The sequence below is a fragment of the Caretta caretta genome, chromosome 1, assembly GCF_965140235.1.
Source record: "Caretta caretta isolate rCarCar2 chromosome 1, rCarCar1.hap1, whole genome shotgun sequence".
NCBI lineage: Eukaryota > Metazoa > Chordata > Testudines > Cheloniidae > Caretta > Caretta caretta.
The window spans coordinates 57,214,108-57,237,971 of NC_134206.1; positions in this window are offsets into that span (position 1 = coordinate 57,214,108).

The following is a 23,864-nucleotide window of genomic DNA, read 5'->3' on the forward strand; positions in this document are numbered from 1 at the left end:
CAGTCTGCCAGTTTTATTTTAAAGATAAGGCCAGTTATTCAGTCTTCCTTCCAAAAGTAATAATGTTTGGTTTCTTAAATTTCAACGTCGCTTCATGTTCCATTGTTTATATCGTGGCATGTCACAGATGACATAAGATCTTGTCACACTCCATAAAAATCAAATGCAAACATATCCACATTTAATGGAAAGCAATTATTTTTCTTGAAGTCAGATGAAAAGTTGATACTAAAGACCACTGCCTACACACACACACACACACACACGCTGCAAAGGTCCACCATAAGACACTGCTTCAGAAAGGCCTGAGAGACTAAATAACATAAACACAGGGATTTCAATTTTAAAATAAACATAGTTTTTAATGATGTTCTGATTTATTCCTCCCATTATTGGAAAGTTTTCTACTCCCGAGTTTAGTTTACATCATCCTAAGAGTCCAAAGGAAGTTTTGGCAGATTGAAGACTTTTCCTGAGGATCCTGGAGGGTTGAGATATAGTTGCATAAGTATTTTCTTCTTGCACAGTTTCACACTTCTGTATTAAAGTAACATTACATTTTGGAGCAGTCTCAGCTGCCATGCTAGGTCACTTGTAGTTGCATCAACAAAATAAGACCAAAGAAAAGAGGACCGACAGAAAGTGATGAATGAACGATTTGAATGTCAAAACACTGAGATTGCTGCCTGAGCAGCTTTGTAGCCAATCGTTTTGGTACCAAAGCCGTGGCATAAAGATAAGAGGCAGAGCACTTAAGACATGTTTACAAAAATTAAACGACTGGCTTGGCTGCAGTTGAAATGAATTCTCCTGCTTCCTGCTGTGCAGTGATCATTTACAAAGGGATGGTTGGCAAAGGTTTCTTCGTCTTCTTTCCTGGCACTGTCTGTGGGCTCCAAGCCAAATGCAGAACTTAAACCACATGAAAGTGCATCAAGGTATTAGCATTTTTGAGGAGTTCAGCATCATGCACATTTCTAATCAGCCGCGTATGCTTAGATCAGAGCACCTAGAGTAGTCCCCTAATGGCAGGTCGATTTAGCCGGACTAAAATTCCAGTTTTTCCCAGCATGCTAAAAATTGACAGAGGGTGATGTGGCACTCAGATGTGCATCCCTTAGCATACACTACTGCACAGACTTAAAAACACCTACACTCGGCCCACATTTTGTGGCTGAGCCCAGCACAGGCCCAGCCTTGCTCCCGCTGAAGTCAGTGCAAGTTTTATCATCGATTGCAATGGGAACAGGATCAGGCCCTGCAACAAAATCATCCACAAAAGCTGCTGCTAAACTGTGCCTGGCAGCACATTCATTATAAATCTCTCCTCCCCCACCCCTTGCCCACCAAGGATGTATAATTTGGCCTTAAAGTCCATGAATAATCATTTGTATTTACGGAGTATCTTATGTGCAAAGATCTCAAACAGCTCCACAAAGAAGAAGTAATTAAATCTGACAACAATCCTGTGAGGTGGGTAATATGATATTCACTTCATCTAACGAAAGTACACACATGGCCCCCAGTACCATAATATTTGAGCGGCTTCATAGTCTGTAATGTATGTTTCCTCACCACTGCCCTGGGAGGGAGGGAGGGAAATGCTATAATCCCCATTTTACAGAGGGGGAATGGAGGCCTGGGCACTTCCTGTGTGACCTTCAGCAAATCACTTAGTCTCTCTGGGTACTTCTATGCTGGGGGGGAAAAAAACAAATAACCCCACAACAGCAAGTCTCAGAGTCTGGTTCACTGACTTGAACTCACACTACAGAGCTAAAAATAACTGTAGATGTTCCTGCTGTCGCTGGGGGCTGGGCTCTCCCTTTGCTGGGTTTCAGAGCCCAGGCTCCAGCCTGAGTGGACATGTCTACACAGCTATTTTTAGCCCCATCATATGAGTCACACAAGCCTGAGTCAGTTGATGGGGCTCTGAGACTTGCTGCAACGGGTTTGGTTTTGTTTTTTTGAAGTGTAGATGTAGCCAAAGAGACTAAGTGATTTGCCCAAGGTCATAGAGTTAATATGTGGCAGAGTAGGAAATGGACCCCACATCTCCTGAATCCCAGACTGGCATCCTAACCACTGGACCATTCTTCTTTCTTTATAAAGGGGGTAAAATGAGGCATGGGCAGCCCAAATGACTTGCGCAAAAATCAAACAGTGAGTCAGCAGTAGAAAGAGGAATAGGAAGTAGAAGATCTGCTTCCTAATCTCATGCAATGCCCTCTTGGATTGCCAAATTTGAGTACTGTAAATAAAATCTCCAAGGATCTGGTTTTTGAAAATGCAATTAGCTTTACATTGGTTAGGCAGAGTTAGAAAATAGCACAAAACCAAGCAGCAAATTAACATGGTAATTTCAAAGTTATTTTTCCTCTATTCTAGTTCAAACAATGCTTTTGCTTTCTTTCAAAAGTGAAATGTTGGTGTGCTTTGGTCATTTTAAACTTTTGCCTCTACAAAAATCAACAGCATTTAAAATGGAGCAGAAATGTTTGGAGATAGTCAATCTATGGTATGGATTAGTGGCTTTGGGTATTTAAGCACATGGTGTTGAACTGAATTATCAAAACTCATAAAGAAGCTACCGTGCAGTAAAGTTTTTCAGGGCACAGAGTATGTACTGCTCATATTCAACATAGTATGAGTGTTGCACAGCCAAACTGTTTTTTAAATGAACACCATTGTGATTTGCTATGTCAATCATCTACCAGAAAGAGTTTCTAAGCAGTGCTCATTGATGGGGTTGTTCTGGTCTCTGGAGTCAATAAATTGCAGGTTATAGGGGTGTCTCATACATCCACAGAGATCCCCCCTTTTTATTTATTTTTTGGCAAATGACTGTAAAAACAAAAAAACCTCAAACTGATGAAACAGCATTTAAACGGCATAAAAGCAAATTTTCAAGCAGCCTCCTTAAACTGGTCTTGCAAAATTTACAAACTCATCCATTTGTGAGCGCAAATAGAGTAAGTAAATAGATCAATTACACTGTGCATTTGCAAGTACAGTACCTCTTTTCTGGGTACCTCATTTTGCATGCAAACTGCAACTGTAAATTCTTCAGGTGCACTTAAAAGGCCGTTTGAAAACTTAGCGAAGAGTGTGACTCTTTCAACATGGAATTTGGTGTTCTGGCTTCCTCTTCACCCTCACCTCAAAGAGAAGTGATAGCCTTAACTCTGAATTTCCTTGTTATTCTGTATTTGAATAAGACCTTTAATGTTACTTGAGCTGGTGAGGAAGGTGGGTGGGAGAGGAGGGCACTGTGTGACTCTTAACAGAAATTCATGTTTTAGTTGGCTGGACAAGTTCAGGAGATTTCTGTAGCAAGCATGATGAGAGGGGATGTCTTGCAAAATCTTTTCCAACAACTGGTACAAGTGAAGGATTACAGTGAAAATGTTTGAGTGCCTTTCCCATGGTTTTCCACCTTCTATCCCTCTCAGAAATATGAAGAATTTTAGGGTCTGATCCAAATCTCCTTGAAATCAATAGGACTTTTTCTTCTGACTTCAATGAGCTTTGAATCAGGCCCTTAAATTGTTAAGTTGGGTATTGAAACATATGGATGTTTTTTTCTCTACCACTGTAATCAAACCAACCAACCAACACAACAGAAACAAACTAAGTTTGACCTGCAATCCTTACTCAGATAAGCAGTCCCACTGGCTTCAAATAGGAAAGTCACCCTAGGGCCAAATCATGAACATGCGTGCAGGGTAGTCGATGGCAAATAAGTCCTCAGTCATCTGCAGGGGCTACTGCACCATGGATCACAGCACAGGAAGGAGAGCAGCCTCTGCAGGGCTGCTACTCTCCCTTCCGTGCAGGTGGGTGAGGAGGGAGGACCAGGAAGGGGGACTCCAGCCACCACCAGCACAGCTGAGATGGCACAGAAAGGGAAGTAAACTGTGCCAGCCCTTTACCTGGTGCAGCTTACTTCCCCTTAGCCAGGGGGAAGCAGGAACCAGATTGTGACTCTGGAGTCTAGTCTGCTCTGAGGACAGTAAAACTACATGCTGCCCCTTATTCAAGGCTTGTGGTTAGGTAAATGCATAATTTACCCTAGCCAGGACTGCAGAATCAGGCTCTTTGATATGATTTATTTACTGAGTGTTTCCAGCAACTGTCTTTCTCACCGTCCCCCAAAAAATATAGCTCCACTACATTGTAAAATGCTTCAGAACATCCCAGAGGTATTCATTTTTATACAATCGAGACTTCTGCAAAATGAGCACTTACCAGTGTTGCTTTTGTTCGGTTTGTTATGAAGGTCAGAGTTATTATAAACCTACACAAATTGAAACAGTCTTTTGGCACAGATCTGATGTTTGAAATGAGTTAATAAAAACAATGATATATAGAATACGGGTATCAGTCAATTTTAGAAATTCATAGTGAGCGCAGAGACCAAAATAAACTCTTGCAACACACATTTATTTGCATATTACGATTCTCAGAGACAGTTCTACATTACTGACTTTCATATGCTTGGAAAGTAATTATAAAAAAGGCGGCTTTTTTTCATATTCAAGTTTAGTGAGTGAAAACATCACTTCAAATACCATCTGCTTCTCCCCACAGCGGAGCTCTGGCCTGTTGCACAAAGGGCTGCCTACAAACCAGGTGGGGAAAGGATGTGTTTGAATGCAGTGTTAAAAGCACAGATAATCTGGTAAGTATTCAGGAAGACAGAGCACTAGTTCAGCTGTTATAATGGGTGAAATTGCAAGAGACATCTGACAGGCTAAGATTCAAGTTTTCATCCATATACTTCAGTACAAATATTCTGTCACAACTCATTAATCATTTTACCCTGAGTTATATTTATACAGGGCCAAGTCTTGGTCCCATAGATACAAATGGGAGATTTGCCACAGGCTTCAGGATTTGGCCTGCAGCAAGGAAAAGAAAATAAGGAAACTAGACACAGCAAGTCCATCTGGAGGATGGCAAGATGCCCACAATATCCATGCCCGCAGTCAGCTCAGCTCAAACAAAGGGAGGCAAACAAAGAGGTGTGGTCTCAGCATGCACTGATTTAACCCTTCTTCCAGTTAGCTCTCCCCCAGTCAGGAGCCAGTGGAGATTTAGGTATGATTTGGAGTTGCTCTCCCATGGCAGAGCCCCTGGCAAGGGGGATGGTGCTACAACGCCTCTGCACCATGGTGAGTGGATCCAGCTGAGTTATTTTCAATTCATTTTAGCTTAAAACTGATGAGGGTAAGTCTACACTACGGAATAAGGTCGAATTTATAGAAGTCGGTTTTTTAGAAATCGGTTTTATATATTCGAGTGTGTGTGTCCCCACAGAAAATGCTCTAAGTGCATTAAGTGCATTAACTCGGCGGAGCGCTTCCACAGTACCGAGGCTGAGTCGACTTCCGGAGCGTTGCACTGTGGGTAGCTATCCCACAGTTCCCGCAGTCTCCGCTGCCCATTGGAATTCTGGGTTGAGATCCCAATGCCTGATGGGGCTAAAACATTGTCGCGGGTGGTTCTGGGTACATATTGTCAGGCCCCCGTTCCCTCCCTCCCTCCGTGAAAGCAAGGGCAGACAATCATTTCGCGCCTTTTTTCCTGAGTTACCTGTGCAGACGCCATACCACTGCAAGCATGGAGCCCGCTCAGGTAACCGTCACCCTATGTCTCCTGGGTGCTGGCAGACGCGGTACGGCATTGCTACACAGTAGCAGCAACCCCTTGCCTTGTGGCAGCAGACGGTACAGTACGACTGGTAGCCGTCATCGTCATGTCCGAGGTGCTCCTGGCCACGTCGGCTGGGAGCGCCTGGGCAGACATGGGTGCAGGGACTAAATTTGGAGTGACTTGACCAGGTCATTCTCTTTAGTCCTGCCTGCAGTCAGTCCTATTGAACCGTCTTATGGTGAGCGGGCAGGCGATACGGACTGCTAGCAGTCGTACTGTACCATCTTCTGCCGAGTAGCCATGAGATGTGGATGGCATGCAGTCCTTCTGCACCGTCTGCTGCCAGCCAAAGATGTAAAAGATAGATGGAGTGGATCAAAACAAGAAATAGACCAGATTTGTTTTGTACTCATTTGCTTCCCCCCCTCCCCTGTCTAGGGGACTCATTCTTCTAGATCACACTGCAGTCACTCACAGAGAAGGTGCAGCGAGGTAAATCTAGCCATGTATCAATCAGAGGCCAGGCTAACCTTCTTGTTCCAATAAGGACAATAACTTAGGTGCACCATTTCTTATTGGAACCCTCCGTGAAGTCCTGCCTGAAATACTCCTAGATGTAAAGCCACCCCCTTTGTTGATTTTAGCTCCCTGAAGCCAACCCTGTAAGCGCCCCTCCCGGCGTCAGAGCAACGGCAAACAATCGGGCATCTGAGAGTGCTGTCCAGAGCAGTCACAATGGAGCACTCTGATGGGGCTAAAACATTGTCGCGGGTGGTTCTGGGTACGTATCGTCAGGCCCCCGTTCCCTCCCTCCCTCCGTGAAAGCAAGGGCAGACAATCATTTCGCGCCTTTTTTCCTGAGTTACCTGTGCAGACGCCATACCACGGCAAGCATGGAGCCCGCTCAGGTAACCGTCACCCTATGTCTCCTGGGTGCTGGCAGACGCGGTACGGCTTTGCTGCACAGTAGCAGCAACCCATTGCCTTCTGGCAGCAGACGGTGCAATACGACTGGTAGTCGTCCTCGTCGTGTCCGAGGTGCTCCTGGCCACGTCGGCTGGGAGCGCCTGGGCAGACATGGGCGCAGGGACTAAATTTGGAGTGACTTGACCAGGTCATTCTCTTTAGTCCTGCAGTCAGTCCTATTGAACCGTCTTATGGTGAGCGGGCAGGCGATACGGACTGCTAGCAGTCGTACTGTACCATCTTCTGCCAGGCAGGCAAGAGATGAGGATTGCTAGCAGTCATATTGTACCATCTTCTGCCAGGCAGGCAAGAGATGGGGATGGCTAGCAGTCGTACTGTACCATCTTCTGCCGAGCAGCCATGAGATGTGGATGGCATACAGTCCTTCTGCACCGTCTGCTGCCAGCCAAAGATGTAAAAGATAGATGGAGTGGGTCAAAACAAGAAATAGACCAGATTTGTTTTGTACTCATTTGCCTCCTCCCCTGTCTAGGGGACTCATTCCTCTAGGTCACACTGCAGTCACTCACAGAGAAGGTGCAGCGAGGTAAATCTAGGCATGTATCAGTCAGAGGCCAGGCTAACCTCCTTGTTCCAATAAGAACAATAACTTAGGTGCACCATTTCTTATTGGAACCCTCCGTGAAGTCCTGCCTGAAATACTCCTAGATGTAAAGCCACCCCCTTTGTTGATTTTAGCTCCCTGAAGCCAACCCTGTAAGCCGTGTCGTCAGTCGCCCCTCCCTCTGTCAGAGCAACGCAGACAATCGTTCCGCGCCTTTTTTCTGTGCAGACGACCATACCAAGGCAAGCATGGAGGCCGCTCAGCTCACTTTGGCAATTAGGAGCACATTAAACACCACACGCATTATCCAGCAGTATATGCAGCACCAGAACCTGGCAAAGCGATACCAGGCGAGGAGGCGACGGCAGCGCGGTCACGTGAGTCATCAGGACATGGACACAGATTTCTCTGAAAGCATGGGCCCTGACAATGCATGCATCATGGTGCTAATGGGGCAGGTTCATGCTGTGGAACGCCGATTCTGGGCTCGGGAAACAAGCACAGACTGGTGGGACCGCATAGTGTTGCAGGTCTGGGATGATTCCCAGTGGCTGCGAAACTTTCGCATGCGTAAGGGCACTTTCATGGAACTTTGTGACTTGCTTTCCCCTGCCCTGAGGCGCATGAATACCAAGATGAGAGCAGCCCTCACAGTTGAGAAGCGAGTGGCAATAGCCCTGTGGAAGCTTGCAACGCCAGACAGCTACCGGTCAGTTGGGAATCAATTTGGAGTGGGCAAATCTACTGTGGGGGCTGCTGTGATGCAAGTAGCCCACGCAATCAAAGATCTGCTGATATCAAGGGTAGTGACTCTGGGAAATGTGTAGGTCATAGTGGATGGCTTTGCTGCAATGGGATTCCCTAACTGTGGTGGGGCTATAGACGGAACCCATATCCCTATCTTGGCACCGGAGCACCAAGCCGCCGAGTACATAAACCGCAAGGGGTACTTTTCGATAGTGCTGCAAGCTCTGGTGGATCACAAGGGACGTTTCACCAACATTAACGTGGGATGGCCGGGAAAGGTGCATGATGCTCGCATCTTCAGGAACTCTGGTCTGTTTCAAAAGCTGCAGGAAGGGACTTTATTCCCAGACCAGAAAATAACTGTTGGGGATGTTGAAATGCCTATATGTATCCTTGGGGACCCAGTCTACCCCTTAATGCCATGGCTCTTGAAGCCGTACACAGGCAGCCTGGACAGTAGTCAGGAGCTGTTCAACTACAGGCTGAGCAAGTGCAGAATGGTGGTAGAATGTGCATTTGGACGTTTAAAGGCGCGCTGGTGCAGTTTACTGACTCGCTTAGACCTCAGCTAAACCAATATTCCCACTGTTATTACTGCTTGCTGTGTGCTCCACAATATCTGTGAGAGTAAGGGGGAGACGTTTATGGCGGGGTGGGAGGTTGAGGCAAATCGCCTGGCTGCTGGTTACGCGCAGCCAGACACCAGGGCGGTTAGAAGAGCACAGGAGGGCGCGGTACGCATCAGAGAAGCTTTGAAAACCAGTTTCATGACTGGCCAAGCTACGGTGTGAAAGTTCTGTTTGTTTCTCCTTGATGAAACCCCCCGCCCCTTGGTTCACTCTACTTCCCTGTAAGCTAACCACCCGCCCCTCCTCCCTTCAATCACCACTTGCAGAGGCAATAAAGTCATTGTTGCTTCACATTCATGCATTCTTTATTCATTCATCACACAAATAGGGGGATGACTACCAAGGTAGCCCAGGAAGGGTGGTGGAGGAGGGAAGGAAAATGCCACACAGCACTTTAAGCACAGCACTTTAAAAGTTTACAACTTTTATTGAATGACAGCCTTCTTTTTTTTGGGCAATCCTCTGTGGTGGAGTGGCTGGTTGGCCGGAGGCCCCCCCACCGCATTCTTGGGCGTCTGGGTGTGGAGGCTATGGAACTTGGGGAGGAGGGCGGTTGGTTACAGAGGGGCTGCAGTGGCAGTCTGTGCTCCAGCTGCCTTTGCTGCAGCTCAACCATACACTGGAGCATACTGGTTTGGTCCTGCAGCAGCCTCAGCATTGAATCCTGCCTCCTCTCATCACGCTGCCGCCACATTTGAGCTTCAGCCCTGTCTTCAGCCTGCCACTTACTCTCTTCAGCCCGCCACTTACTCTCTTCAGCCCTCCACCTCTCCTCCCGGTCATTTTGTGCTTTCCTGCACTCTGACATTATTTGCCTCCATGCATTCGTCTGTGCTCTGTCAGTGTGGGAGGACAGCATGAGCTCGGAGAACATTTCATCGCGGGTGCGTTTTTTTTTCTTTCTAAGCTTCACTAGCCTCTGGAAAGGAGAAGATCCTGTGATCATTGAAACACATGCAGCTGGTGGAGAAAAAAAAAGGGGCAGCAGTATTTAAAAAGACACATTTTATAAAACAGTGGCTACACTCTTTCAGGGTAAACCTTGCTGTTAACATTACATACATAGCACATGTGCTTTCGTTACAAGGTCGCATTTTGCCTCCTCCCACCGCGTGACTACCCCCTCAACCTTCCCCCCTCCCTGTGGCTAACAGCGGGGAACATTTCTGTTTAGCCACAGGCAAACAGCCCAGCAGGAATGGACTCCTCTGAGTGTCCCCTGAAGAAAAGCACTCTATTTCAACCAGGTGACCATGAATTATATCTCACTCTCCTGAGGATAACACAGAGAGATAAAGAACGGATGTTGTTTGAATGCCAGCAAACATACACTGCAATGCTTTGTTCTACAATGATTCCCGAGTACGTGTTACTGGCCTGGAGTGGTAAAGTGTCCTACCATGAAGGACGCAATAAGGCTGCCCTCCCCAGAAACCTTTTGCAAAGGCTTTAGGACTACATCTAGGAGAACCGCAAATGCCAGGGCAAAGTAATCCTTTCACATGCTTGCTTTTAAACCATGTATAGCATTTTAAAAGGTACACTCACCAGAGGTCCCTTCTCTGCCTGCTGGGTCCAGGAGGCAGCCTTGGGTGGGTTCGGGGGGTACTGGCTCCAGGTCTAGGGTGAAAAACAGTTCCTGGCTGTCGGGAAAACCGGTTTCTCCGCTTGCTTGCTGTGAGCTATCTACAACCTCCTCCTCATCATCATCTTCTTCGTCCCCAAAACCTGCTTCCGTATTGCCTCCATCTCCATTGAAGGAGTCAAACAACATGGCTGGGGTAGTGGTGGCTGAACCCCCTAAAATGGCATGCAGCTCATCATAGAAGCGGCATGTTTGGGGCTCTGACCCAGAGCGGCTGTTCGCCTCTCTGGTTTTCTGGTAGGCTTGCCTCAGCTCCTTCAGTTTCACGCGGCACTGCTTCGGGTCCCTGTTATGGCCTCTGTCCTTCATGCCCTGGGAGATTTTCACAAAGGTTTTGGCATTTCGAAAACTGGAACAGAGTTCTGATAGCACGGATTCCTCTCCCCAAACAGCGATCAGATCCCGTACCTCCCGTTCGGTCCATGCTGGAGCTCTTTTGCGATTCTGGGACTCCATCATGGTCACCTGTGCTGATGAGCTCTGCATGGTCACCTGCAGCTTGCCACGCTGGCCAAACAGGAAATGAGATTCAAAAGTTCGCAGTTCTTTTCCTGTCTACCTGGCCAGTGCATCTGAGTTGAGAGTGCTGTCCAGAGCGGTCACAATGGAGCACTCTGGGATAGCTCCCGGAGGACAATACCATCGAATTGTGTCCACAGTACCCCAAATTCGAGCCGGCAACGTCGATTTAAGCGCTAATCCACTTGTCAGGGGTGGAGTAAGGAAATCGATTTTAAGAGCCCTTTAAGTCAAAATAAAGGGCTTCATTGTGTGGACGGGTGCAGGTTTACATCGATTTAACGCTGCTAAATTCGACCTAAAGTCCTAGTGTAGACCAGGGCTGAAAGAGGTTTTAACATCCTGAGCAGCCATGCTAGGCTTAAGATGCTACAGGATTCAAAATATGTAGCAGCTTTTAGCACTTTTTAGACTTAAGCCACCAGGAAAAATAATTTCCATTTGACATGACTTAGGGGGAAACTGGAACTCTCACAAGATCCAGAAAAGCTACTTGTTGCTAGAGTTAACGCTTTCAAATGGGTCTCCAACAAGTGGCTTTTAAAATACTTATATGTAATGACAGAATCAAAGATGATTTTGAAAGAGCCTGGGTACAAAAGGAAAAAGAAGAATAGTGTGGCTGAGGCACTGGAATAGGCAGTTTTCCATAGATTTATATTTTTATGGCCAGAAGGAACCATTGTAGTCATGTAGACTGATCTCCTGTATAATACAAGGCATGGGACTTGTGCGAATTAGTTCCTACTTTAAGTGCAAAAGCTGTGGTTGAACTAGAGCATATCTTGATTTAAACATTTCCATGGTGGAGAGTCCACCACAGCTCTTAGTAAGTTGTTCCAGTGGTTAACTACCCTCACAGCAAAAAAATTTACACCTCATTTCTAGTCTGGATTTGTCTTGCTTCAACTTCCAGCCATTGCCTCTAGATCAGGGATGGGCAAACTTTTTAGCCCGAGGGCCACATCTGGGTGGGGAAATTGCTTGCAGGGCCCTGAATGTAGGGCTGGGGCAGGGGGTTGGGGTGCGGGAGGGAGTGCGGGGTCTGGGAGGGGGTGCAGTGTGCAGCAAGGGGCTCAGGGCAAGGGGTTGGGGCAGAGGAGGGGTGTGGGAGGGGGGCTCAGGGCAGGGGGTTGGGGTGCAGGAGAGGTGCAGAATATGGGAGGGGGCTGGGGTGCAGGCAGGGGGCTCAGGGTAGGGAGTTGGGGTGCAGTGTGCAGAAGGGGGTTTGGGCTCCAGCCCGGCGCCACTTACATGGAGTGGCTCCAGGGTGGCAGCGGTGTATACCAGGGCCGGCTCCCTGTCTGCCTGCCCTGGCCCCAGCCCTGCGCCGCTCCGGGAAGAGGCCGGCACCAAGTCCCTGCGGCCCCTGGGGGAGGGGGGCAGAGAGCTCTGCACACTGCACTTATCCGTGGGTACCTCCCCTGAAGCTCCCATTGGCTAGGAATGGGGAACCTTGCCTTTAGCAAAGCTTTTGACAGTCTCCCACAGTATTCTTGACAGCAACTTAAAGAAGTATGGGCTGGATGAATGAACCATAAGGTGGATAGAAAGTTGGCTAGATTGTTGGGCTCAATGGGTAGTGATCAATGGCTCCATGTCTAGTTGGCAGCCGGTATCAAGTGGAGTGCCCCAAGGGTCGGTCCTCAGGCCGGTTTTGTTCAGTGTCTTCATAAATGATCTGGAGGATGTTGTGGATTGCACCCTCAGCAAGTTTGCCGATGACACTAAACTGGGAGGAGAGGTAGATACGCTGGAGGGTAGGGATAGGATACAGAGGGACCTAGACACATTAGAGGATTGGACCAAAAGAAATCTGATGAGGTTCAACAAGGACAAGTGCAGAGTCCTCCACTTAGGACGGAAGAATCCCATGCATCGCTACAGACTAGGGACCAAATGGCTCGGCAGCACTTCTGCAGAAAAGGACCTAGGGGTTACAGTGGACGAGAAGCTGGATATGAGTCAACAGTGTGCCCTTGTTGCCAAGAAGGCCAATGGCATTTTGAGATGTATAAGTAGGGGCATTGCCAGCAGATCGAGGGACGTGATAGTTCCCCTCTATTCGACATTGGTGAGGCCTCATCTGGAGTACTGTGTCCAGTTTTGGTCCCCACACTACAAGAAGGATGTGGAAAAATTGGAAAACGTCCAGCGGAGCACAACAAAAATGATTAGGGGACTGGAACACATGACTTATGAGGAGAGGCTGAGGGAACTGGGATTGTTTAGTCTGCAGAAGAGAAGAATGAGGGGGGATCTGATAGCTGCTTTCAACTACCTGAAAGCGGGTTCCAAAGAGGATGGATCTAGACTGTTCTCAGCAGATGACAGAACAAGGAGTAATGGTCTCAAGTTGCAGTGGGGGAGGTTTAGGTTGGATATTAGGAAAAAAAATGTTTACTAGGAGGGTGGTGAAACACTGGAATGCGTTACCTAGGGAGGTGGTGGAATCTCCTTCCTTAGAAGTTTTTAAGGTCAGGCTTGACAAAGCCCTGGCTGGGATGATTTAGTTGGGGATTGGTCCTGCTTTGAGCAGGGGGTTGGACTAGATGACCTCCTGAGGTCCCTTCCAACCCTGATATTCTATGATTCTATGAATGGGAGCTTTGGGGGAGGTACCCACAGGCAAGGGCAGTGCGTGGAGCTCTCTGCCCCTCTCCCCACCCCACAGGGGCTGCAGGGACATGGTGCCGGCTGCTTCTGGGAGCAACGCAGGGCCCACAGCACTACGGGGGTGGCAATCCCATGGGCTGGATCCAAAGGGGGCCAGATCTGGCCCACAGGCAATAGTTTGCCCACCCTGCTCTAGATACTAGTGCTAGATTGAAGAGCACTCTATTATCAAATTTGTATTACACATGTAGGTTCTTAGGCTGTGATCAAATCGGCCCTTAGCCTTCTCCTTGTTAAGTTAAATAGGTTGAGCTCCTGCCGTCTATCACTATAAGGCAGGTTTTCCAATCCTCTAATTATTCTTGTGGCTCTTCTCTGAACCCTCTCCAATTTTTCAACATCTTCAGTTTAGGAGATCAGAGTCCAGTTCTCACGTTTGCCACACACTTCCTGTGTGACAATGGGCAAATCATTTAATTTCTCTGTGCCTCAGATCCCATCTATAAAAGAGGGATAATAATACTTCTCCCGGTCTTTGTAGGTCTTGCCTATTGGATTGTAAGCTCTTAGGGGGTATGGACTATCTCTAAGTGTGTGTACATTGCCTAGTACAGTAGGACCTCAATCTCTGTTGGTGCTTCCAGTTGCAACTGTAATATAAGTAATCAATAAATAATCCACTCCCACACACTAATATCCAGGTAGTGGTACGTAGAAAGCCCTATAAAATGCATACATGGATAATATTTTTTTTAAATAATCCAAATGTGAGCTGTTGTGCACTTACATTGACATGTATAATTACAGCAATTGCTGAAGAGACTGGGGAAATTGCTCATACAAGTCATCCGTTAGATACCTAAATAGCCATTCATGCACACAATTAGCAGTTTGCTTAATTGCAAGTGCACACCTAAGTGTAAGTACACGAAGGCATATGCAGTTTTGTTTAATCACCATGGACCTCCCTTTAAAGAAAAAATGGCCCCAATATTGCACTGAAAAGTTATGAAGCAAGAAGCTTTCTGTCTTCTCAGTGACTATAATATCTGGTGCTTCATGGCCCCTGAATGAAGTCAATAGTTGGCACTCAGTGGGCCAACTTGTAATGAACTGAGAATAAAACAAATGAAATAGTTTAAAGGTAAAATATTCAAAATCATTAAGTGAATGAAGAGCCTAAATAATATATACAAAAAAGGTGTCCTAGGACCAGATTTACAAAGATAAATTAATTGCTTAGGGCTTGTTTTCATTGCACTACAGTGCGGATTATAGGGGGTATGAATTGCAGAGAGCACCACAGAGTTGTGCTCAACTGCCCCCTGTGGATGCTGCTGGCTCAAACTAAAAGGTACCTAGTTTGTGTTAACATTGTCCTGTTTGAAAGAGGACTACATTAATGCAAATTAGGTACTTTTAGTCCGTTCAAGCGGCATCCACGCAGAGCAGTTAGAATGAGGGCTGTTGATTAATCGCAGTTAATCGCTAAGAGAAAAAAGTTTGTTTATATTTACAGGAGATAATGCTGCCCACTTCTTAATTACAATGTCACCTGAAAGTGAGAACAGGCATTCGCATGGCACTGTTGTAGCTGGCATCGCAAGATATTTACATGCCACGTGCGCTAAAGATTCATATCCCCCTTCATGCTTCAGCCATTGTTCCAGAGGACATACTTCCATGCTGATGAAGCTCGTTAAAAAAATAATGCGTTAATTAAATTTGTGACTGAACTCCTTGGGGGAGAATTGTATGTCTCCTGACATACACAGAACACATACAAAACACAGAGGTTTTACCCGCATTCTGCCATATATTTTATGTTATAGCAGTCTTGGATGATGATGACCCAGCACATGTTGTTCATTTTAAGAATAGTTTCACTGCAGATTTCACAAAAGGCAAAGAAGGTACCAATGTGAGATTTCTAAAGATTTAAGAATCTGAAGTGCCTTTCAAAATCTGAGCGGGATGAGGTGTGGAGCATGCTTTCAGAAGTCTTAAAAGAGCAACACTCTGATGCAGAAACTACAGAACCCAAACCACCAAAAAAGAAAATGCCACCAGTAGAAGGTTGATCTGATTCAGATGATGAAAATGAACATGCGTCGGTCTGCACTGCTTTGGATCGTTATCGAGCAGAACCCATCATCAACATGGACGTATGTCCTCTGGAATGGTGGTTGAAGCATCAAGGGACATATGAATATTTAGCATATCAGGCATGTAAATATCTTGCAACGCCAGCTACAACAGTGCCACGTGACTGCCTGTCCTCACTTTCAGGTAACACTGTAAACAAGACGTGGGCAGCATTATCTTCCGCAAATGTAAACAAACTTGTTTGTCTGAGCGATTGGCTGAACAAGAACTAGAATTGAGTGGACTTGTAGGCTCTAAAGTGTTTCATTGTTTTATTTTTGAATGCAGGATTTTTTTGTACATAATTCTACATTTGTACGTGCAACTTTCATGGTAAAAAAGATTGCACTACAGTGCTTGTATTAGGTTAATTTAAAAAATACTATTTCTTTTGTTTTTTACAGTGTAAAAATAAGTGTAATCAAAAATATAAAGTGAGCACTGTACACTTTGTATTCTGTGTTGTAATTCAAATCAATATATTTTAAAATGTAGAAAACATCCAAAAATATTTAAATAAATTATATTCTGTTATTGTTTAACAGCATGATTAATCACGATTAGTTTTTTTAATTGTGCGATTAATCATGATTAATTTTTTTAATTGCTTGACAGCCCTAGTTAGAATTAAATTCTTTGATGTGCTCTGCAATTCACACCCTCATAGTCTGCACCACGGCGCAGTGCAGACAGAGCCTTAGATGCTTTTGTAAATCCCACGAGGCACCACAATCCCTGTATAAATCTGGCCCTTGGGAATCAAGCTGGGCAAAATTTCTCAGCCAAAACTTTTTTCACAAAAAAATAAAAAAATAAAAAAGCACATTCACAAAATTGTATCTATTTTGCTGAATTGTTTTGGTCGGAAAAAAACCACAACCCTAAAATACACTTTAAAGAAAAATCAGAAAAAATTCAAAACGTTTTGTTTTGACATTTTCAAAACAAAGCGTTTTGACTTTTTTGGTTTGAAATATTTTCATTTCAGAAGTTCCTTTAAATTTTATGAAAACAACCAAAAGTGTTAGAAAAACACTCAAAATCAAAACAAAAACTTCTGTCAAATGAAATGTTTCGTTTAACCCAAACCAATTTTTGTCTTCAATTTTTTCATTTGCCAAAAATTTAAAAAAACAAACTTAATTTTTAGTTTGACCCAGAATGATTTTTTCTTCATTTTTTTCTAAATTGCCAGTGAACCAACAAACAAATAAATAAATAAATAAATATTTACATTATTCAGCCAGTTCTACATAGGAGCCAAGTCTCATTGAAAGTCATATATTAAACTATTTAAAAGGGCTAAATCTAACATTTATTCAATGTGTTAATGATAAATACATTTTAGAAGCGACTCGAGAGAGTCCAGAGCATGCTGTAATAGGTAAATACATCCATATGCCTCAAAAAGTCTTTACTACACGCATTTCTCTCATTACAACTTTACATCCTGCCAGACGTTTTGCTTTCGTGGAGTTAGGGCTTCAGTGTAAGCCCTGGTCTACACTTAAAATTCAGATCAACCTAGCTGTCGCTCGGGGTGTGAAAAATTCACACCCCTGAACCTCATAGGCAAGATGACCTAACCCATGGTGTAGATGCAGCTAGGCTGATGGAAGAATTCTTCTGCCAACCTAGTTACTGCTGCCTGGGGAGGTGGATTACCTAGGTCAACAGAAAAACCCCTTCCGTCAATGTAGGAAGCATCTACACTACAGTGACATAGATGTTGTGCCGCTGTAGCCCCCATAGGATAGACGTGCCCTAAGGATCCACGGTTAGGATTGGCGTTAAGTCAGAAGCATACAGAAAGCCTGATCCTGACACAAAAATAATTCTTACTCACCTAATTGAAGTCAGTGGGACTACTCAGGTGAGTAAGATTTTTCAGGATTGGGCTCAGGAAAAGTAAACCAGAAAAATATTCAGGAGTCACATGGGTATAAATGAGGGAAGAATCTGGACCATGATGGGTCAGATTTTCAAAAAAGATAAGCTACTAAATAAAGTGGCCAGATATCCATTAAGGGCTGTGGGCTCTGAACTCTGTTGAAAATCTGGCCCAGTATGTTCATCAGGCCTGGGAGTCCTTTGCTCTCATTAAAATTTGTGTTTTGACATTAAAAATTCAGACAATTTTAGCACTGAAATAAACCAGAGCCTGGTGGATTGGGTAGGGGATGAGTTACAAACATTTCTGAAAGTACAGATATGAAATAGAAGAAAGTTAGCTATTAATTACAAGTCAGTTTGATAAAATGCAGAGAGTAGCATGATGTGGGTTCTAACGCCTCCTCCCTGTTAGATTTGATTTTGCTGCTGGAGGTGTATCAATGTGCACAAAGGAATGCCAGAATGAAATATCCTCCAGATATTAACCACTGGCTGTAGCATTGCCTGAAATCCAGTAGGGGAAAGTTTAACTGTTTATTTTCTAAATTAATTCAGAATAGATTAATTTGAAAAATAGGACATGCTGCTCTTTAAATTAGACACAGAAGTGTTATGAGAAAAACAAGTAAAACGCCATTTTCAAGCACTTGGAGGAGAGGAAGGTGATCAGGAACAGTCCAACATGGATTCATGAAGGGCAAGTCATGCCTGACCAACCTGACTGCCTTCTATGATGAGATAACTGGCTCTGTGGATATGGGGAAAGTGGTGGATGGGATATACTTTGACTTTTATCAAAGCTTTTGATACGGTCTCCCACAGTATTCTTGCCAGCAAGTTAAAGAAGTATGGATCGGATGAATAGACTTTAAAGTGGATAGAAAGCTGGCTAGATTGTTGGGCTCAATGGGTAGTGATCAATGGCTCAGTGTCTAGTTGGTAGCCGGTATCAAGTGGAGTGCCCCGGGGTCGGTCCTGGGGCTGGTTTTAGTCAACATTTTCATTTAATGATCTGGATGATGGGATGGATTGCACCCTCAGCAAGTTTGCAATTGACACTAAGCTGGGGGGAGAGGTAGATACGCTTGAGGGTAGCGATAGGTTCCAGAGGGACCTAGACAAATTGGAGGATTGGGCCAAAAGAAATCTGATGAGGTTCAACAAGGACAAGTGCAGAGTCTTTCACTTAGGATGGAAGAATCCCATGTACTGCTACAGGCTGAGGACCGACTGGCTAAGCGGCAGTTCTGCAGAAAAGGACCTGGGGATTACAGTGGATGAGAAACTGGATATGAGTCAACAGTGTGCCCTTGTTGCCAAGAAGGCGAACAGCATATTGGGCTGCATTAGTAGGCGCATTGCCAGCAGATCAAGGGAAGTGATTATTCCCCTATATTCGACACTAGTGAGGCCACATCTGGAGTACTGCATTCAGTTTTGGGCCCCCCATTACAGAAAGGATGTAGACAAATTGGAGAGAGTCCAGCGGAGGGCAACGAAAATGATTAGGGGGCTGGGGCACATGACTTATAAGGAGAGGCTGAGGGAACTGGCTTGTTTAGTCTGCAGAAGAGGAGAGCGAGCGGGGATTCGATAGCAGCCTTCAACTACCTGAAGGGGGTTTCCAAAGAGGATGGAGCTAGGTTGTTCTCAGTGGTGGCAGATGACAGAACAAGGAGCAATGGTCTCAAGTTGCAGTGGGGGAGGTCTAGGTTGGATATTAGAAAAAATTATTTCACTAGGAGGGTGGTGAAGCACTGGAATGGGTTACCTAGGAAGGTGATGGAATCTCCATCCTTAGAGGTTTTTAAGGCCCAGCTTGACAAAGCCCTGGCTAGGATGATTTTGTTGGGGTTGGTCGTGCTTTGAACAGGGGGTTGGACCAGATGATCTGAGGTCTCTTCCAACTCTAATCTTCTATGATTATATAGAAGGAGTCTGTGGAGGTGATGTGGAGTCTGGTGGTGAAGGAAGCTCCATGCTTTATTTTCCCTCACTGGTGTTTGCTAAAATCCAAATTGTTCGGTTTCTTGCAATCTCCTCCCCCTGGTGTCTTGATGATCCTGTTTACTCCTTACATGTAAATTGAGGTAACCCCACACTCCCTTGTTTAGGACAGACCCATTTACCAACCCTCCCTGACATATCTGGTTTAAAAAAAACACATTTTAGCCATCATTTCAGCATATATCCATAACTCTTAACACAGACCACATGCATACATCACACAAGAATATTAATGATCAGACAGCTATTAGTTTTCAAATAAATAACTCACAAGGCACATTTTGAATAAAGATTATTATAATAGTGGGTAAGGTGTTAATGGGAATTTGATTTGCTACAAAATAAATAATTATGAATCAAATACAACATATTAGATCATGGTGCCTCAGGTTAACATAATAGCTCTGGCCACTAACAGCACTAACTTTTTCACTAAAAAAGCATTGTTACAGTTAACGCCGCCTAAAAATACAAAACTGTGCACCCACACTGCTAGAAACCACCTATGAAAATCACACCTTCGTATGAAAAAACCCCAACAGAATACATATGAAAACCATGGTTCCAACATTGCATTAAACTAAGCACAGTAGAGCAAAGCGCTGACATTTTAAAAATTAGTATTAAAACCACACACTGACATTGCAAAATGCCACACACAAAAAAATACTCCGAAGATACATCAGAAAATAATTGTAGGAAATTAAACTATCCAAATAATAATAATAATAATTGGGAAATTTACTAACTGCAAATTGGTTGCATGTGCTTGCTTTTTCTTTCCATTCTCCATTTCTTTATTCCCTTCTTTTGTCTCCTCAAAGATTCAGTATAATAAGTGTAGTGATTTGCAAAACGCGGATGGAAATCATTTGCTGTATCAACATCTATATACCAATCATCATGTTTACTTTTAAATTTCACTTACCATTCCTTCAAATAAGATGACCTGCCTGATAGCATAGTATAGTGTTTCAGCTATGTTGCAATGTGTTTCTTTTTGGAGGCTGAGACTGGGTTTGCCAGTTGAGGATACTAAAGACGTCCCTGATACACACATTTTAGACCGACCCTGCTAACAGTTCCGTATATGCTCATACACAGCCCCTTGCAGAATCTGTTCTATTCTAGTTCAGTTCTTGTGCTATGTCCAACACCATGATGGGTGAGTGTCTTCCAACAGCACACTGTGCAATGTGAGTAGGGCCCCAATTGTGCAAAAGCTTATATGTGTGAAAAACTTCAAGCATATGAACAATCCCATTGAAGAAGACAGAGGAACTATCTATGTGTGTAAAGCTGACCAACTGTTTGCTTACAGATCAGCCCCTTCATTAGCTATTCTAGTCCCCAACAAAATATATAAACAGAAATATTATAGTATGTAGATCCAATGGAAAAAATGCCTACTCACTAATATAAGGGAGAGGGTTAGAGATTACACAGAGAAGCAATGCATGGGCATAAAAGGAGAATTATTATTTTTTAATGGAATGGGACTTTCAAATATTAGAGATAATAACTTACAGAAGAACCACTTGCAGCTCTAGTGCATCTCTGATAAACAACACGTTTCTGTAACTAATTTACAATACAGGACAAAAATATCAAGAAGGAATAAGAGCCTCCCCTTGTCAACTGGCTATGAACAGAATATATGAGGAGTGAATATTGGAAAAAAAAAAGACTAGCAGTGTTGTAATATAATTAAAACCATTAAAAATGCTGTACTCTGTTTTTGTTCCCTGAAGCAATGTGTTATTTTTTGTGAAGCTGTCACCAAGTTTTGATACCATAAAGAACAAAGTAAATCAAGCCAAATCTCAATTTAAAAATTGGAGATTTTGATTGAAATATTAATCTTGTGATTTTAGTAGTTAAGGGATAATATTCATAGATGTGAGCTGGTTCTCCAGTAATGGTAATCACCGACCTCTTTCTTTCTATTTATGTTATGTATTTCTGCCGTTAGAATACTGCATCCAGTTCCGGGTCAACTGTTCAAAGGGGTGGTTGATAAATTGGAGAGGGTTCACAGAATAGCCACAAAAATAATTAAAGGATTGGCCTCATAATGGTAGTAGATTCAAGGAGCTCAATCTACTTAGTTTAACAAAGAGAAGATTAAGGGTGACTTGAGTGCAATCAGTAAGAATCTATATAGGAACACAGATTTGGTAATAGGCTCTTCAATCTATCAAAGATATAACAAGATCCAAAGGCTGGAAGTTGAAGCTAGATAAATTCAGGCTGGAAATAAAGTAAATTTTTAACAGTGAGCACAATTAACAACTGGAACAACTTATCAAGGGTTGTGGTGGATTATCCATCACTGGCAATTTTTAAAATCAAAATATCTGATGCTTTTCTAGAGAATATGCTCTGATTTAAACAGGAATTATTTTGGGGAAATCCTATGGCCTGTGCTATGCAGGAAGTTAGACAAGATAATCACAGTGGTCCTTTCTGGCCTTATACAGTCATAGATTCCAAGGTATCTATATAGTATTTAAATGGCAATTAGATAAATGTGTGGATAAAGCCAAGACATTTATGTACAAAGTACGCACAGAAAAAATTGCACTTTTAAAGATTCTAAATCCCAGTTTAGCAAAGCAGTTAAGCATGTTTAAGTCCATCCTTCATAACAGCACTTAATCACATGCTTAACTTTAAGCATCTAACTTTGCTCCTGTTAATGACTGCAGCTTATATACACATGAAATTATGTATATATGAAAGGGCGGCAGCACTAAAGGACCACATTTCTCTCGTTTCATTACCTGCTTGCTGAAGGATGAGTGCTGACTTGGTTTCTGCTGATAATGGGAGAGAAACTGGAGGGAAATATACAAAGCAATGGGCATTGCTGTACACAGATGTATAGAAAGTAATTTAAAGCATAAATGTCAAGAGAGGAAAACTATACTAATTATATTCCTGGCTACTCATGCAACATTATCAGATATGGAAAGAAAATAGAGTTGTTCTCATTTTTGGAACCTCATCATATACTATCTAGGATGTAAGTGAACTCCCCTGCCCACGACGCCTACAAAAATCAGAAAATAAATTAAGCTAAATAATGATATATAAAAGATTTGTTATTTAACGTGTAGCATTGTACTGTTACCTATAAAAGTAATACTGAACTCTGTAATCATTACAACTGCTTTATACTAAATAGTGAATTATACTGGTATTTGTAGAACAGTAGTGCCTGGAGGCCCCACAGAGATCAGAACTCCATTGTGCTAAGTGCTGTACAAACACATAGTAAGAGCTGTTCCCTGCCCTGAAGAGTTTCCACTCTCAGGACTTGCCAACACTTAAAACGCTGTAGAGGCGCAGTAGCACCGTGTCAGTGAAGACGTTACCTATTCCGACAGGAGGGCTTCTCCCGTCAGCGTACGTGCTCAATCTCCCCAAGAGGCATTAACTAGGCTGAGATTCTCTCATCAATTTAGTACTGTCTACACCAGGGATTAAGTCAGTTTAACTGCATCACTCAGGGTGTAGATTTTTCACACCCCTGAGTGATGATGTTATACCGACTTTATTTCCTACTGTAGACCAGACCTAAGACCCCTATCCTACAGACTCTTCTGTTCATGCAGAACTTCATGCTTTAAACAGGACTTTGCACTGGTTCAGGGTCTGTGTATGCAGAACTGTTTGCTGGATTGGGGCCTGATTTAAGACAAGATTCAACAGTGGATGTAAAACAAAAAGGAGGGAGCAGTGGAGGGAAGACAAATGTAACAATGATAGGATCAGATTGTTACACAGACTTTCTATTTACACACAGTGGGATGGTCCCAACTTATTCATATAACAAACAATAAAATAATAATAATATTAGTAATCCCTAAGGGCCACCTCCTAAATATCATCAATGGCTATTTACCATAGACATGACAGTATAAGTGGGTGATGAGGAAGGACATTTAGGAGGAGAAGATAATACCTTTACAGAGTGGTGACATGAATAAGCAGCATTGTTCATTAGGAATATCGTACAGAAAATGCTGCTTTCTGCATCTGTTTTTACCAGAAAAGCCAAGAAGTAATGTCCTACTATTATATTTCAGTGCACTGTGTCCTACTATTACATGATTAGTTTCAGTGAATTATCAATCAAATAGAAGCATTGTTGATCCAGGAGCTGCATGCAATCATAAGGATGAACAAACTAATAGTATAAAGGCACCCTGATAAGCTTATGTGCCTCTGTCTCAAAGAGTGCCTTCTCTACATGATACAGTTGATTTCTAACTTCAGACAGTCTGTCACACACACACCAGCTCAAACTAATACTCATGATTTCAGGCATGCAGTTATTCTGTTTTTCATACAAGAGGAAACTCCACTATGTCAAGAATTTTGTCCTACAATTAGGCTTTTGCGGTTGTTTTTCCTAATAATGAGAATGTCAGATAGACTACAAGGACAAATTCATTCAATGCAACATTATGTG